Source organism: Balaenoptera physalus, assembly GCF_965194825.1.
Source record: "Balaenoptera physalus genome assembly, chromosome: 12".
Lineage (NCBI taxonomy): Eukaryota > Metazoa > Chordata > Mammalia > Artiodactyla > Balaenopteridae > Balaenoptera > Balaenoptera physalus.
The window spans coordinates 96,935,758-96,951,464 of NC_138897.1; the positions used below are offsets into that span (position 1 = coordinate 96,935,758).

At 45.2% G+C, this 15,707-nt stretch overlaps 1 long non-coding RNA gene across 1 annotated transcript; it reads left to right on the forward strand.

Annotated features, from left to right (window-relative positions):
* The first annotated feature begins 75 nt into the window (after positions 1-75).
* On the forward strand, positions 76-14,849 carry LOC309639871. Its single transcript, XR_014251904.1, has 2 exons — positions 76-211; positions 12,677-14,849. It is a non-coding gene; the product is annotated as an uncharacterized lncRNA (long non-coding RNA).
* Positions 14,850-15,707: the final 858 nt, after the last annotated feature.

Here is a 15,707-nt window from a genome sequence, read left to right on the forward strand (position 1 = left end):
GCTGCGGGCTTGGACGCCCTCTTTGATGCTGGCCGGGACGATTTGGTGTTCCAGGATCTCGGAAGTAGCTGCGGTCAGCGCCATGTTAAGTCGGGGCAAAAGGGACAGAGCGACTTGGGCGTTGGGCCCCGAAGCAAATTCCCAAAGAGGCGTTGGAAGTGCAGAGGGCGTTTAGATATGCAAAGGGACGGTCCGCCTTACAGATGACGAGGTAAATGCAAGTCGAAACTTTCGGGTGCCAATTTCCCCGCGATCGGAAAGTTGGTAGTGCCCTGGGAGAGCTCTGGAGAGCGCGAGCATCTCGGTTGCTGGTCGGCACCTCTTGGAGGGGGTGGTGCTGTCTTTCGGTTTTAAACGCGCGTTTCCGTGGCTCAGCGATTCCGCCTCCTGGGGTCTAGCGGCGTTGCGGTGTGTGTGCCCGGGGAGGATGCCCTGGGGTCGTCCGTGCCGGGCGCGTGGGAGTGGAGGTGCGGGTCGGCCAGATGCCGAGTCGCTGCGGGGCGTCGTGCGGCCCCGGGCTGCGCGGTTCAGAGCAACGAGGCCATGCCTGACCGACGGGGACCTCGAGATGGAACTAGAAAGGACAGATGTGTTCGTGCGCTCATAAAAATAATGTGAAAGGACAGAAAATAGCAGTGGCTGCCTCGTGAGAGAGAGCAGAAGTCAAGGTAGTGAGGCAGACATCTTTCGCTCTGTACTCCTTTGTGTAACTTAAACGACATTTGTAATTTTTACCTTTTTTTCTTCAGATAGAAAAATGTAACCATTCTTTCCCTGAGACTGTTTTTCAGTATTGTTTCGTGGGGGGCTGAGGTTACTGCACTTGCTCTCTGAACTAGGGCCTAGCCTGGCATCAGGAGTTTTTGGACGGCCTGTGTTAGTCTACACAAGGCCGACCTGCCGCAGAACCAGGATGACGTTGAGCCGAAGGAACAGCCCAGGCTTCTTGGGTGACAGGCTTCCAGACCTCGGGGACAGTGAGCCAACTCAGGCCAAAGGCCCATGTCAACTTAGTCTTAAAAAAGCGCATGTCTCCTGTCCGTCTCAGATTCAGGACACAGGAAAGGCCAGAATTTAAAATTCCTCTGAAGAAACTTGGTTTAGGGGGAAAAGAAGCGAATCACAGCACCCTAGCAGACCCTTTGGGTGTTGGGGCCAGTAGGTGCCTGGCTAATCAGGCCTTTCTGTTCAAACGGAAGCCCTGTTCTCGGGATCACAGCTGGTGTAGCCCCAGCAGCAGCTCAGCTTTACAAGAACTGGCAGCTACTCTCTGGTTGAAACCTTATCCTCTCTGCCCCTCCCTGTCACCTCAGGCACATTCTCTGGGTCAGTAGGGTCCTTGCTTCACAGATGTTCCCTTAAAGGCTGGGCTTAACTCACTCATAGTTTGGCTTTGGTGTCCAGCAGGCCGCAGTGGCTCTCCAGGTATGTAGATACGAGAGCAGACATAGTCTCCTCTGTGGACAGAACTGAAGGCCGTTCTCATAGCTCTGGCCAACACTCACTTTGATCTTTTGGCCCCTGAATTGCTGCCAGTGGTCTAGCTGTCTGGTCTGTCACTGAAGAGTGCTGACTGACAGATTAAAGACATTACTCTTTGGGGCTGCAGACTGTAAAAACAAATTGTCGCTGCCTATCAGACTGTCTAGGTCAGTCGCATAGATGCCCACCTTTGATGAAAACAAACAGAATTAAGCTATCAAGCCTGCCTCTCCCTGATCACTGACTACCACCTGCAGTAGTCATCATAATGGAAATTCCAATGTATCCCCCATCATGGTCTGGCAGAAGTGGAGGATTTTACACTCCTGATGTAGAAGCCAGCAGGTAACTTGGAGGTGGCAAACCTTATGCCTAGTCCACTGAGGGAGCCTTGTACCTCCTGCCAAAAGTTGGCCCTTGGTTTTGTGTTAAAAGAGGACACATTACTTGGGGCATTGATCTCCCTACTCCTGGAAAACTAACTATATCTGTCCTTTGACGCTTTCTCAGGGCTACCAGTGATGTCTCACCACTGCTGACACATTTTCAGAAAGTGTTATTTCACCTTATCAGCTAATGCTGGACACGTTGACTTGGCCCTTGAAATGAAACGAAACTAAGCTCTCGTCATGTTTTTGATTGTCTGGCCCATTTGCCACCTAACAGTGGTCCATCTTTTGTAACAAAGTCTATACAACAATGACTTATAGTGAAGGTAATCAAGGGACCTGCCAAACTCCATCATTTCCTGTTCTACTCACCTGAGTTGGGTTGTTTGGTTACTGTATTAATTTCCCATTACTGCCGTAACTAATTACTGCAAATTAGTGGCTTAAAACAACACAAATTTAACAGTTCTGGAGGTTAGAAGTCCAAAATGGGTCTCATTGGGCTAAAATCAAGGTATTGGCAGAATGGATTCCTTCTGAAGGCTCTTGGGGAGAATCCGCTTCCTAGTCTTTTCCAGCATTCCTTGGCTCATGGCCTCTTCGTCCATCTTCAAAGCCAGCAGTGCCCCGCTGAGTCTTTCTCACCATGCTGTATCTCTGTTACTGACTAGTACCTCCATCTTTCGCTTATAAGGATCCTTGTGATTAAATTGTACCCACCTGGATAATCCAGAGTAATCTCCCTATTTAAAGGTTCATAATTTAATCACATATGAACAGTCACTTTTGCCATATAAGGGAATATATTCACAGGTTCCAGAGAATAGGAAGTGGACATAGTTGGAGGCCACTATTCTGCCTACCCCAGTTACCGAACTCTGCTGTTCCTAAATAGGAATCATCTCCATTTGCCTGATTCCTGGATAATGTTCAAGAAAAAGTGGTAGGGAGATATGTGAGATTATACAGACTATTTTAAAAATTTAGGTATCCACCTTGACCATTCCTGGGCATGGTGCTTCCTTGTTTCACCCTCGAGCAACAACAGGCAAGCCTGAGTGTTATCCCTTGCAGGTGGCTATCCAGAAAGAATCATAAGGGATGAAAATAAAGTTTAATTCTGGTTCATTCAGCTGAATTTTCTTGTTGCAGTGACACAGTCTTGAATCATGAGAATAATAATCACTTGGTTGGGTACACTGCTTTCTGATTTCCCTTTCAGTGGCTCACATAGGGCAAAGTGGGAGATACAGTGAGTCTCTGAAATTTTTGGAAAAATGCCTTTGTCCCAATCCACACCATCATGTGAAAAGTCTGGGTGTGAATTTGGGTTAATTGTTGAAAAAATAAAGTTGTAACTTCTGAATACACTGATTGTGTAGCAGTGAAGAGAGAGCGACAACGTTGGTGATTTGGAGCAGGGTGACCCTTAGACCCTGGGAGGTACAGGGAGTTCATGGGGCAGCCAGTGCTCTTTTTGCCCCCTCATCCAGCACTGATGCAACAGCTGTAGCTGGCAATGTGACCTGCAGGCAAACTTGTCATGCCCACCCATATCCTATAAAAACAAAAAGCTGACTTCCAGATTCCAGTCCAAGGTGTAAGGAGCTTCAAGTTATCTCTCCCAGCCTGACAACAAGAAAGAAGCTGAAGAAGCCGGAAATCAACAGCTCGTCTCAGATCTAACAGATAATTGACCCCAAAATTGTAGAGACATAAATACAGGGAATCGAAACTTAGCAGAGCAGAAGCCACTACTGGAGCCAGTACCAGGATATTAAAACTTACACCTTAATTGGAAAATGGCCAGAGGCTCCGTGTGGACAAGCTTGAAAGTTAAAAACTCCAGGGGGCGCCAGTCTTAGAGGGGTCCTCACACTTTTGTTAATTTTACTCCCAGCAACCAAACACCCCCTGTGCTCCTGGTAGGGGCAGGAGAAAAGTAAACAGTTTGAATATACCCAGAGTATTCTGTTCTCCTTCACAAAAGTCTGCCCTCAAGGGAAGCTATTCCACCAGAACCTAACCTACCGGGGTTTTATTGGAGCCTACCTGACAGAGGGGAAGGAGAGAACCCAACTTCAGCTTCCTCCAGCCTGCCTGCCACACATGGGAAGGGCAATACCCAACTCCAGTCTTCTCTAGCCTTCCTGTCTCACCTGAGGTGGGGGAGCTTGGAATAGAACAATCTGAGAAGCACTGTAAAGGTCACAGCACAGGAGTACAGACTAAATACTGAGACCTAATCATAAGTGGATAGACTGCTTCCCCAGCCCCACACACTAACAATACACCAGTAGGGACGCTGTGTAATAGGGGGTTATAGCTGCAAGAACTGCAGAGCTCAGACCTTACTTAAGAAGTAGTCTCTAGGGAAACCCAAGGACAACAGGGGAGACAAAAACAAATACACCAGAGAGGAAATTTTAGCCTCTATCATCACCTACACCTATAGGAAACAATAAGCAACCTACCTCCTAGCCAGATAAACATGAAACCTCACACTAAAAGCCTATTTACCTCAATTCCTTTTACCCAATGCATCATGTTCCACTTTCAACCAGAAGTCTACAAGGAAGACTAAAAGACAAAAGCACAGTTTGAAGAGAGTAAGCGTCAGAATCGGACTCAGACACGGCAGAGATTTTGGAATTATAAGGGCCCTCATGGAAAAAGTGGACAACATGCAATAACAAATGGGTAATATAAACAGAGAAATGGAAATTCTAAGGAAGAATCAAAATGAAGTGCTGGAGATAAAAAACATTAACAGAAATCAAGAATGCCTTTGATGGGCTCATCAACAGACTGTACACATCCAAGGAGAGAATCAGTGAGCTTGAAAAAATATGCCAACAGAAACTTTCAACGCAGAAATGCAAAGAGAAAAAAAAGTTTTAAATGAAAGAGAATGTCAAAGAACTTTGATGGACTAACATGTAAAGGGAATACCAACAGAAGGAAAAAGAAGAAAACAGAAAAAAATATTTGAAATAATAATGGCTGAGAATTTTCCAAAATAATGACACGAAACCACAGGAATCTCAAAGAACACCAAGCAGGATAAGTACCAAAAAAAATTACAACTAGACGTATCATATGCAGAAAACAGAACAATAAGAGAAAATCCGGAGGTGAGTAAGAGGAAAAAAAACCAAAAACCAAAAACACCTCACCTATTGAGGATCAGCATAAGAATTACATCAGGTTTCTCTTCAAAAACCACACAAGGAAGAAGAGAGTGGAGTGAAATATTTAAAGTATTGAAAGAAAAAAAAAAAACCCCACTGAACTAGAATTCCATACCCTGCAAGGTTATTCTTCAAAAGTGAAGGAGAAATATTGACTTTTTCAGACAAACAAAAATTGAGAGAATTTGTTGCCAGTCATCCTGCCTTGCAAGAAATGTTAAAAGAAGTTCTTTAGAGAGAAAGAAAAGGATAAAGGTTAGAAACTCTGATCTACATGAAGAGTTAGAGAAGGAATAAGTGAAGGTAAAACGAAAACCTTTATTTTTCTATTCTTCAAAGAGGTAAAATAAGAGCAACAATGTAGTCAGTAATTATAGCTGTAATAAGAGCTAGGAAGAAGGAATTGGGAATATTCTGTTATAAGATTCTTGTGTTACCATGAAGCAGTACAGTGCTATTTGAAAATGAACTTGGATTAGTTGTAAATGTTTGTTGCAAACTCTAGGGCAACCATTACAAAAAAAACCTTTTTTTAAGTATAATTCATATGCTAAGAGAGGAGAAAAATGGAATCTTATAAAATGCTCTTTTAAAATAAAAAAGGCAGAAAAGAATATGATAAATAAGGAAAAAATAAGGGCAATGCATAGAAAACAGTAACAAATATGGTAGATATTTGCCTAACTATATCAATAATCACTTTGTTAATGGTCTAACTACATCAATTAAAAGACAGAGACTGTCCTTGTGAATTAAAAACAAAACAAAACAAACAAAAAAACAAAAACAAAACCAGAAGAACCCAAGACCTAACTCTATGTCGACTACAAGAAACCTTTCAATATAAAGACATAGATATATTAATGGTAAATGAATGGGGAAAGTTATACTATGCTAACACTAATCAAAAGGAAGTGAGAGTAGTTATATAAATTTCAGACAAAGCAGACTTCAGAGCAAGGCAAATTATCAGAGATAATGAGAGGCATTACATGGTGCTAAAGGATTCAAAGCTCCAAGAAGATATAGCAATCCTTAACGTATATACACTAACAACACAGCATCGAAATATGTGAGGGAAAAACTGATAGAACTGCAAGGACAAATAGATTAATCCAGTATTATATTTGGAGATTTCAACACTGCATATCAGTAATGGGCAGATCCAGGAAGGGCATAGTTGAACTGAACAGCACCATCAATCAACTGGACTTAATAGACATTTACAGACTACATCATCCAATCAGGGCAGAAATCACATTCTTCTCAAGTTTGTCTGGAACATTCACCAAGATATGCCACAATCTGGGCAATAAAACAGTCAAACACATTTAAAAGAAAGTAAATCATACAAAATATGTTCTCAGACCACAATGGAATTAAACTAGAAATCAACAGATAGTTGGAAAATCCCCAAACACTTGGAGATTAAACAACACAATTCTAAATAACAAGCAAAACAATTTCTAAATAACAAATGGGTCAAAGAAGAACTCTCTCAAGAGAAATTTTTAAATATTCCAAACGAAATGAAAATGAAAGTACAACTTAAAAGAGGAGATATATGTATACATATAGCTGATTTGCTTCGCCGTACAGCAGAAACTAACACAACATTGTAAAGCAACTATACCCCAATTAAATATATATATTATATATATATATAAGAGTATGCTATTTCTCAGCTGCTGAACCTGATATAAAAATTAACAGCAACAACAAATTTGTGAGATGCAGTGAAAGCAGTGCTTAGAAGGAAATTTATAGTATTGAATGAATATATTAGAAAAGAAAAAAAGATCCAAAATCATTAACCTAAGATACCACCTTAGGCAACTAGAAAATAAAGAGCAAACAATAAATGCTGGAAAGGGTGTGAAGAAAAGGGAACCCTCTTGCACTGTTGGTGGGAATGTAAATTGATACAGCCACTATGGAGAACAGTATGGAAGTTCCTTAAAAAACTAAAAATAGAATTACCATATGACCCAGCAATCCTACTACTGGGCATATACCCTGAGAAAACCATAATTCAAAAAGACACATGTACCACAATGTTCACTGCAGCTCTATTTATAATAGCCAGGACATGGAAACAATCTAAGTGTCCATCGACAGATGAATGGATAAAGAAGATGTCGTACATATATACAATGGAATATTACTCAGCCATAAAAAGGAACGAAATTGGGTCATTTGTAGAGACATGGATGGACCTAGAGTCTGTCATACAGAGTGAAGTAAGTCAGAAAGAGAAAAACAAATATCGTGTATTAACACATATATGTAGAATCTAGAAAAATGATACAGATGAACTTATTTCCAGAGAAGGAATAGAGACGTAGACATGTGGACACAGGGGGGAAGGGGAGGGTGGGACAAATTGGGAGATGAGGATTGACATATATACACTACCATGTGTAAAATAGATAGCTAGTGGGAACCTGCTGTATAGCACAGGGAGCTCAGTTGGTGCTCTGTGGGGACCTAGCTGGGTGGGGTGGGGGGGTGGGAGGGAGGCCCAAGAGGGAGGGGATATATGTGTACATACAGTTGATTCACTTTGTTGTACAGCAGAAACTAACAACATTGTAAAGCAACTGTACCCCAATAAAAAATTTTTTTAAAAATATTTTCATGGGTATATACACATGTAAAATTCAACAAATTGTAGGTTTAACCTAAGTTCAGTATCTGTGTATCACTTATAGGTCAACACAGCAGTAGAAAAAAAACCTGACACAAACTGTAAGAGCTTTTAACTTTCTTGACAAAAAAATAATAGCTTTCAAAAACAGAATTAAGCTTTTGAATTTATAAGCCAACTTACAATTGGGCATAAAAATGAACCCATAATTTACATAGTAATGAATCTGGTGTTTCATTAGTAAATTCGCAGACTGCTTGGCTTAAGGCCATTGGAAAATATCTAAATGCATTCAGCATGGATGGGAAACGCACACTGTCTGAAAGGAAGCAGTGGCTCTTGCAGATGTGGGCCAAACACACAGAGGCAGAGCTATCCCATCACTAACTGGTCATTTCTACAACATCGGGCAACTGGATGCGGATACCTAGATTAGATTAGACTGGGCCGAGGAAAGCATGCCTCAGGTGGTTAATATCTGACAGTCTAAGAAATTTTTAAAAAAAATACTGCAGAATGAAAACTAAGAGTTATTTTGAAGGCTATAAAGGGAGAAATTAAAATTCGCTCATGTATAAGACTTGCAAAGTGAGAGAGGGGTGACTGAGAAAAAATACTTTTCCTTCTGAGGAAAAGTTTAATGAGAGAGAATCTGGAAGACGGAAAGAAATCAGAGACACCTCGAGGAAGGAGACATTTATCTTTGTCTACTCTTTGTCACTGAGACCAGGGGTCATAGCCAACTCCATGTTTATACACAGGGTGGTTTCAGCGTGGCTATAACCTCACAAAGACTCATAGGCCATCAACACCAGATACTGTATGTAGGTCCCACCACCCTGGTAAAATCAGTGGTTGAGTTTACCTCTATGCGTCATCCCTACCAAGGAATTATTCATTTGAGAAAACAAGCCGAATACTGCTTTTACAGAAGACACTCCCCATAAGTGGTCGTCAGGAAGCTGTTCTACCAGGAAGGCAGGACAGTGGACAAGATGCCATCGTTCCCCACAGAGCCTGTGACTTTACGGGAGAGGCCAAGCCATGTGCGCACAGCAACCGCAACACAGGCAGTGGGGACAGAGGCCTCGGGGGCACCCAAGACAGCAAAGACTCCTTCTGGATGGTCCTGAGGCTGTGCGACCCCCGAGTGGGGAGGGTAAGAGTCGGCCTCAAGAATGGTCAACTGCACTTGAGGTCAGACATGGCCGTGAGCAAGGTAGGAAATGCCAGACAGGTAGGAAATACCTACTCTAGTGCTCAGAGCTGAGGCAGGAGAGCTCCCACTCTATGAGTAATGCACCCTCCCTCCAAGGAAGAGTTCCAGTGTTAAAGATTATCTAAAAGTCGCCTCCTTATTCTGCAGAGATGCTTATTGTATTAGTGCAGTCATCTGCTCTAGAAGGCCACTCCCATCATAACTAGTGAACACAATATGTTATCTCTGATCAATTCAATGAAAACACATTTTTCAGAAGCCAATTTCCCAAATACACCAAGCTTTAACATTCACCAACATCACTGACTTACCAAAATCTTACTATTAATAATACATACATTTTGGGACTTCCTTGGTGGTCCAGTGGTTAAGATTCCACGCTTCCCAATGCGGGGGGCCCGGGTTGGATCCCTGGTCGGGGGACTAGATCCCGCGTGCTGCAGCTAAAGATCCCACGTGCCGCAATGAAGATCTCGCATGCCGCAATGAAGACCCAGTGCAGCCAAATAAATAAAATTTTTTTTAAAAAAACATACATTTTAAGGCAATTCATATTTGTTGGGATGGTTTGTAACATTATTTGAGGATAGCTAGGAAGTTTTAGTTGAACAGATTCTGTTTAATTTTAATGGAACCATTAAAAAGATTGTTACCTGTTGACTGTCAGGGTGGTTTAGTATTCTAATGAATATGATATTTACTTACAAGTGTATACTTTGTCATTAGTATCCCAAATCTAATTACAAATTGAGGTGGAAAATGAGATAAAATCACAAAAGTAACCCAAATCAGGAAAACATTGATCTCACTGTTGAAATAGAATCAGGAAACTACTGGGAAAATACTGCTGTAACAGAGAGGAAAGTGTCCCTATTCCAGAGAAACTCCTGTGAATGTCCAAGAGTTAAAGAAAAAAAGAAACTCTGAGTGACCAGAGACATTGAGGGAGAATCCAGAGACTACAAAACCAGGCAACACAGGATTCAGATAAATTCCAGACACCGTGTCAACACAGATTCCTTAGTCCTAAAGGGAAGCCACAGATAAATGGTATTTCACTGAGTTCAATAATTACTGATGTATATTCCACTTCTACTAGTGATTCTTAACTATTCTTTTTATAAAAGCCGTTGTGGGAATGTACACATGCCACCTCCCACCTCGAACCTCCTCTACCCCAGCCCTAGCCAGTCTCTGAGAAAAGCCCAGCCGTCCTACAAGAAGCACAAAAGCTTTTCTTTAAGTGACAATAGGTGATGAAATATAGGTGAGAAAAATTTACAAGTAAGTAAATCAATTCCTGTAAGAAAAAATGTACAAATTGTGTCAAATGCCCTCTAGAAACGAAAATCTGCCAATTTGCTATACCATGAATGGAGAGACAATATATTAAAAAAAATTGTAGGTGAGAATAATAATAAATAAAATTTAAATATAAATCAGTGAAAAAATTTTAATTTGGTGGCATATGTTCCTACATGTCAATTGCACGCTGAGGAAGAAAATGGGGCAAAAATCACAAAATAGCAGGAAAAACAAAGCCAAGAAGACAAATGACCCATCTGTTAGAGCAGGCAGAGGAAGGAAGCTACCCAGGACCGGACTTGGCCTGACAGGAATTTCCATCATAGGTGGCCAGAAGTACAAAAGACCCTGGAAACTCCGAGGGGCCAGGGAAGTGGCGGGAGGATTCCTATCTTTAAGGAAGTGGGCAACAGACTCTGCTGGGGCCGGGGGGAGGGGCCACGCAGGCCGGCACCCGCCCCAGCCCGAGCCCTGCTGCACAGACCCTCGCGGTGCGGCGTCAGCGCGGGGAAGGGCTGCCGCCCCGAGCCCGGGACAACGGCGGACCCCCGCTGCGGGGCCCAGGTGCCAGCCCGGGGGCGCCCACACGGTGGGCCCTGCAGATCCTCCGACCTCCGCGCCGCCAGCTCTCCACCCCTTGGCACCCGGGACGTGGGCTGAGCCAAAGCGCGGCAGGGGAGCCGCCTCCGCAGCGGGAACGGCCCCCGCCAACCTCAGCACCTAGGCCAACGGCAATTGTCCGCCTCCCGTTGCTGGGCAGGATGCTGTCTCCCGGCAACACAGAGGCGCGGAATTGGCTAACAGACGGACAAGGATTTTAGCCAATGGCGTCTTGCGCCAGTGGGCCGTGGGCGCCCTGGCCAATGGAAAACGTGAGCGGTCAGTTGCTAAGCTGAAACCGGTCACTACGTAGCGCGCCTGCGGAGGATGGAACCCAGAAGGCACTAGCTGAGCACTGATAAAGGGAAAGAAAATATTCTCTTTGAGCCAGATTTAAAAGTTTCGCTTGCCATCCTAAACCCACTAGGCTTTCAGTGTTGTTCAGCCTCGCTCATGTACTGCTGTCGATCTGGCAGCCGCTCTGCCCCAGGCCACCCCCATCCAGACCCGGGTTTTTCCCCGAAGAGCCCCGGGGACCGGGATGCCAAGGGATCACTGCACAGAGAAGGCAGGAGCGGCGACCTCCCAGGAACACTGAAATCAGTGCTCTTACTTATTTCTGCTTTAATTTTACTTTTAATTATGTTCTTGGGAAAGAAGTGCCGCATTCCCGCGGGCTGGAATTTAAGTGGGTGGTCGGTAAGCTCAGTGACAGAAACCTGGCTGTCTGTGATGAGTTTCCTTGGGCTCACAGGATGGGGACAGGGGTGTCAGAGAGGTGAGCTCTATTAGCCAGTGATGGGTCTGGTTTGAAATAGTGGAAAGATAAGAGGAAGAGTAACTTATCTGAGTATACATTTTGGACAGCTGTGATTTGGGAACTTTTTATATATTCAATAATAAAACAAAATAAACAAGGTTGGGCTTAAAACACTTAAAATTGAATACAAAGATAGGGGCATGGACTTCACTGTGTTTCAAATGAATACTACTAGGAGAAATACTAGGAGAAATAAAAAAGAACCAGTCCAAGTAGATTGAAATATCAATACTTTTGTTACATGTGCTTAGGCCAAAGACAGAAATAACTGCAAAGAATTCTGAAAGCTACTAGTAGGCTGTTATTTGCAGTAGTATGGTGTAGAATTCTAGAATTATTTTTGTATTATGTAACTGAATACATGATTAAATAACTGAGCAGTGATTAGTATTATTGGGACCTACGGTTTTCCCCACGGGAGAAAGGAGATACAGACACTGAGGAGGGAAGAGGAGAGCAGTTGCAAGAGGTTAGATTAGAATTAGTTATGGCAGGGGTTCATAATGGGCACATATACGGGGTTATGTGTGTCTATTTCCTAGCTCTGTCCATTAAAACGGCCTAGCTCTAATGATTCCTCAGTAGCAACGAGCACACCAGCCTCCATATTGAGATTGATAAATCCCATTCGCCCCTGATAGGAACCAGCCTCCCTTGGAGAGGGGTTGGCTGAAGCAGGGAACACACAAGACTGACATGAGGGCAGGGTCAGCGTGACACAGCTGCCCGACACGGTGGCCACACCCCGCAGAGATGTTTTCCTGTGGTCTTTGCTCTGCGATCCTCAGCCAGTCACTCCCTCTCCGGGCCCTGCTTCCTCCCTAAGAGAACAAAGGACTGGATCCTGGCAGCCTGGGGTCTCTTTTGCCCCCTTTGCTCCCGTACCTACCTGTGACCCTGTGGTCTTTCTCCAGCACCGGTCTGAACAGTGGAAGGGGGTGTAAACAAGCTGTGAAGCCACAAAGCTGAGCCCCCACCCTCGCTCTGAGGCGTCTAAGTGGCTCTTCTGCTCTCGTTTCACAGGAGCTGCAGCCTGAGGGTCTCAGCACTGCGCTGGGGCTGGGCAAGAAGGGGAAGCCTCCCGACTCGGCGCACGGCTCGCAGACCGGCCGGGTGGGAAAGATGGCACGGGGTGGGGTCCGCAGCCTCTCAGTGCTCCAGTGGGGCCCGCAAGAGGTTGCACGCGGGCCCCCGGCGTGTGCTAGAGGAACTGGCGGTGGCAGCTTCGTGGGCTAGCGCTGGCCTCCAGTCCTTCACGTGTGGCGACCACGGCCTGCAGGTCTCACCGTGAGGGCTCGCCTTCCGACTTCTAACTCACTGCAGGTTGGGCCACGCCCACCTTGAGCCCGAGCTGAGTCGCTGTGAACGTCCAGACCGCGCACTGGAGGCCCTGCTCCGCGACAGCAGAGGCAAAGGGACCGGAGGCCCCTGCCTCCCAGCCCCCCAAGCCTGTGCGAGCAGACGGCAGGGACTCCATTCCCTCCCTCCTCGCCCGGAGCGCAGCTGGGGCTGGTGGCCGGCGCCAGCAGGGGCAGCCATCTCGGGACCCCTGTGCCGAGCTGCTTCCCCGAGGGAGAAGCAGTGCGGGCAGGGCCACAGTCACTGCCTCCTATGGCTTGCCCGTGGCCTTCAGCCTCTGCCTCAGCAAGCACAGCTGGATGCTGAGTGGCAAGCCCGAGAGCATCCCTGGCAGGAGGGCACTTGCTCCTGGGGGCCAAGGAGGCCGCAGCAGCAGGGCCCCCGGCCCAGCCAGAGGTCCCCTGACAGCCCACCGCAGTCCCATGGATGAGGAGGTGGTTCTGACCCTCTCAAGGGACCGGCAGCCGCCCCGACCCCTGCCCTGGTGCTGGCTTTCACGCAGCCCTACAGCCTCGGGCTTGGGTAGCAGTGGGCCCTGCGGCCGGGGCTCCTCTTGCCCGTTCAGTGTCAGCCCTCACTGGGGCTTCAACACAGACTCGTTTCTTAAGAACGTTTAAAACGTGAGCACACAGAGCAAGGTTTGGACGGTAAACTGTTGTGGATATGATTAGATGCATATAGATGTAGTGTTTTACGTAGACATGCTAGTGGCCCCCAGGAAAGTCAGGCTCAGGGTACCAGCTCCTGCATTTCAGGGGCAGCTTTTCTCCTTCTCCCACACTTCAATAAAAAGTAGGGGCAGGAAGTGAGGTGGGGACCTGCAGCCCATCCGCTGGCATCGTCGTGCTGTCTGCTCTTAAATCTGGTACTGGGGAGAAGCAGGAGGGGAGGAAACACCCGTCAGAAAATCCTGGAGCCACAGAGAGCTCGACTGGGGGATGAGGGGGCCCTGGGCTGGTGGCATGTGGGACCTTCAGCTGAGGTAGGGTCAATGTCCAGACAGCCAGGGAGCCCTGGCCATTCCCCTTCGAGCCCCTCCCCGTTGTCTCCTGCCTTCTGACCCTGACCCTCCCCTCCATCGGAACAGATGTCACTGCTTAAATGTCAGTCCCACGGGGCTCGGGGCTGGGAAGTGCCGAGCCTCCCTCATGGCCAGATGCCAGCTTGGAGAGGCCAAGGGCAGGAAAGACTGCCGTCGGCGCCCGAGAGCTTGCTCACGTCACATTGCAGAACATCCAGGAGGATGGGAGACGGATACAAAATGGAAATTTCAAACATGAAAAGCATTTTATACGAAATGTTCACAGCACTGAAAAAGCAGTTTAACTCAGAACAAAGTGACTTTGGCTCTGACTCTGACAATGAGTGAGCAAAGCTCGTGTGACACCTCGCCCACCTTTGCCCACCTGCGCCCCAGGTTGTTCTCACCTGAGCACCCTGGGCTTGTGCTCTGGGGAAAAAATTCCCTCTGGGTTTACATTTCGTCTTCAGAAAGCCACCTCTCATCTTCCGGAACTTTTTTGGAACTGAGGGTTTTTTTCGCCCTCTGGAGGTCCCACGTTCTTTGTTTCCCAGATTTTCTTCTCTATCTCTTTGATGTTACTTAAGAAGAAGGATAACATGAAGGAGGGACTAGTGATCACTAAACCCTAGGGATGATCCTTCTAGCAGTAAACCGGTACATGGTTCTAACCGGTTCTATTATTAGTGCTGTTAAATATGAATTACTAAAATTTAAAACAGTATTAAATCAAAAGCTGATTTTAGAATAATTCTATTACAGCTCAAACTGTAGAGAACCAGGCAAATGGAACAAAAATATAAATGTATTTCTTGCTTTCTGTTGACTTACATTGCTGTTTCAAGGGAAAATGGGTGTATTCACATGCCTTGCCATATAGAGGAAGAAAACATATTTTAAATTCTAATTCAGAGGCTGTCATCCTGCAGCTCTTCACATACTATAGAACTATATCTCCTCTTTGGCAAGTAAGGTAAAGAGGCTAATTTGTGACTGGATATTTGTGGCCAACACAAAGTCAGGCGATACATCACTGCGCAGGGGTGGGAGGATGGGGGTGGGGAGTGGGCATCTGCTGTTGCCCCAAAGAGACCGAACCCAACGAAGAGCGAGGTCAAATCAATGACCTTGACACACCTGCACAATCGTACTGCTCCTGACGAATTCATCATCCAACTTTATAAAACTGTTATACGATCACCAGCTTATCAACTGCATAGCAGAATTTCTTTGTCCCATTTTTGTGATAAGAATGAAGGGAATGGTCATAAAGGGTCTAACTGGATAAGCACATGTGCAGAGACATTTTTCCAAAATAATTAACACTGCACAGTTCTGTGAAAGGAAAAGTGTACACTGAAATGTAACACACCATTTAAAACTTGAACATCAATAGTATTAGCACTTGTCAATATTTTCTAAGATGCAAGCCACATGTTTTAGATTTAAAACGTTTGGTAGATACTAACCAAACTTTAGTATTTAGTAGCTAAAATAATCAAGTATTTTTTAACCAGGAACAAATATATTTTTGGTATGCAATTAATTATGTGAATTACTTGAAATTTGAAAATGAGGACTTAACAAATATTGAAAAATTCTTCGTAAATATAGGGTACATAAAATACTTTTATTTTGTGGGAATGAAAGGATATTAAAACATACCTTGAAAGC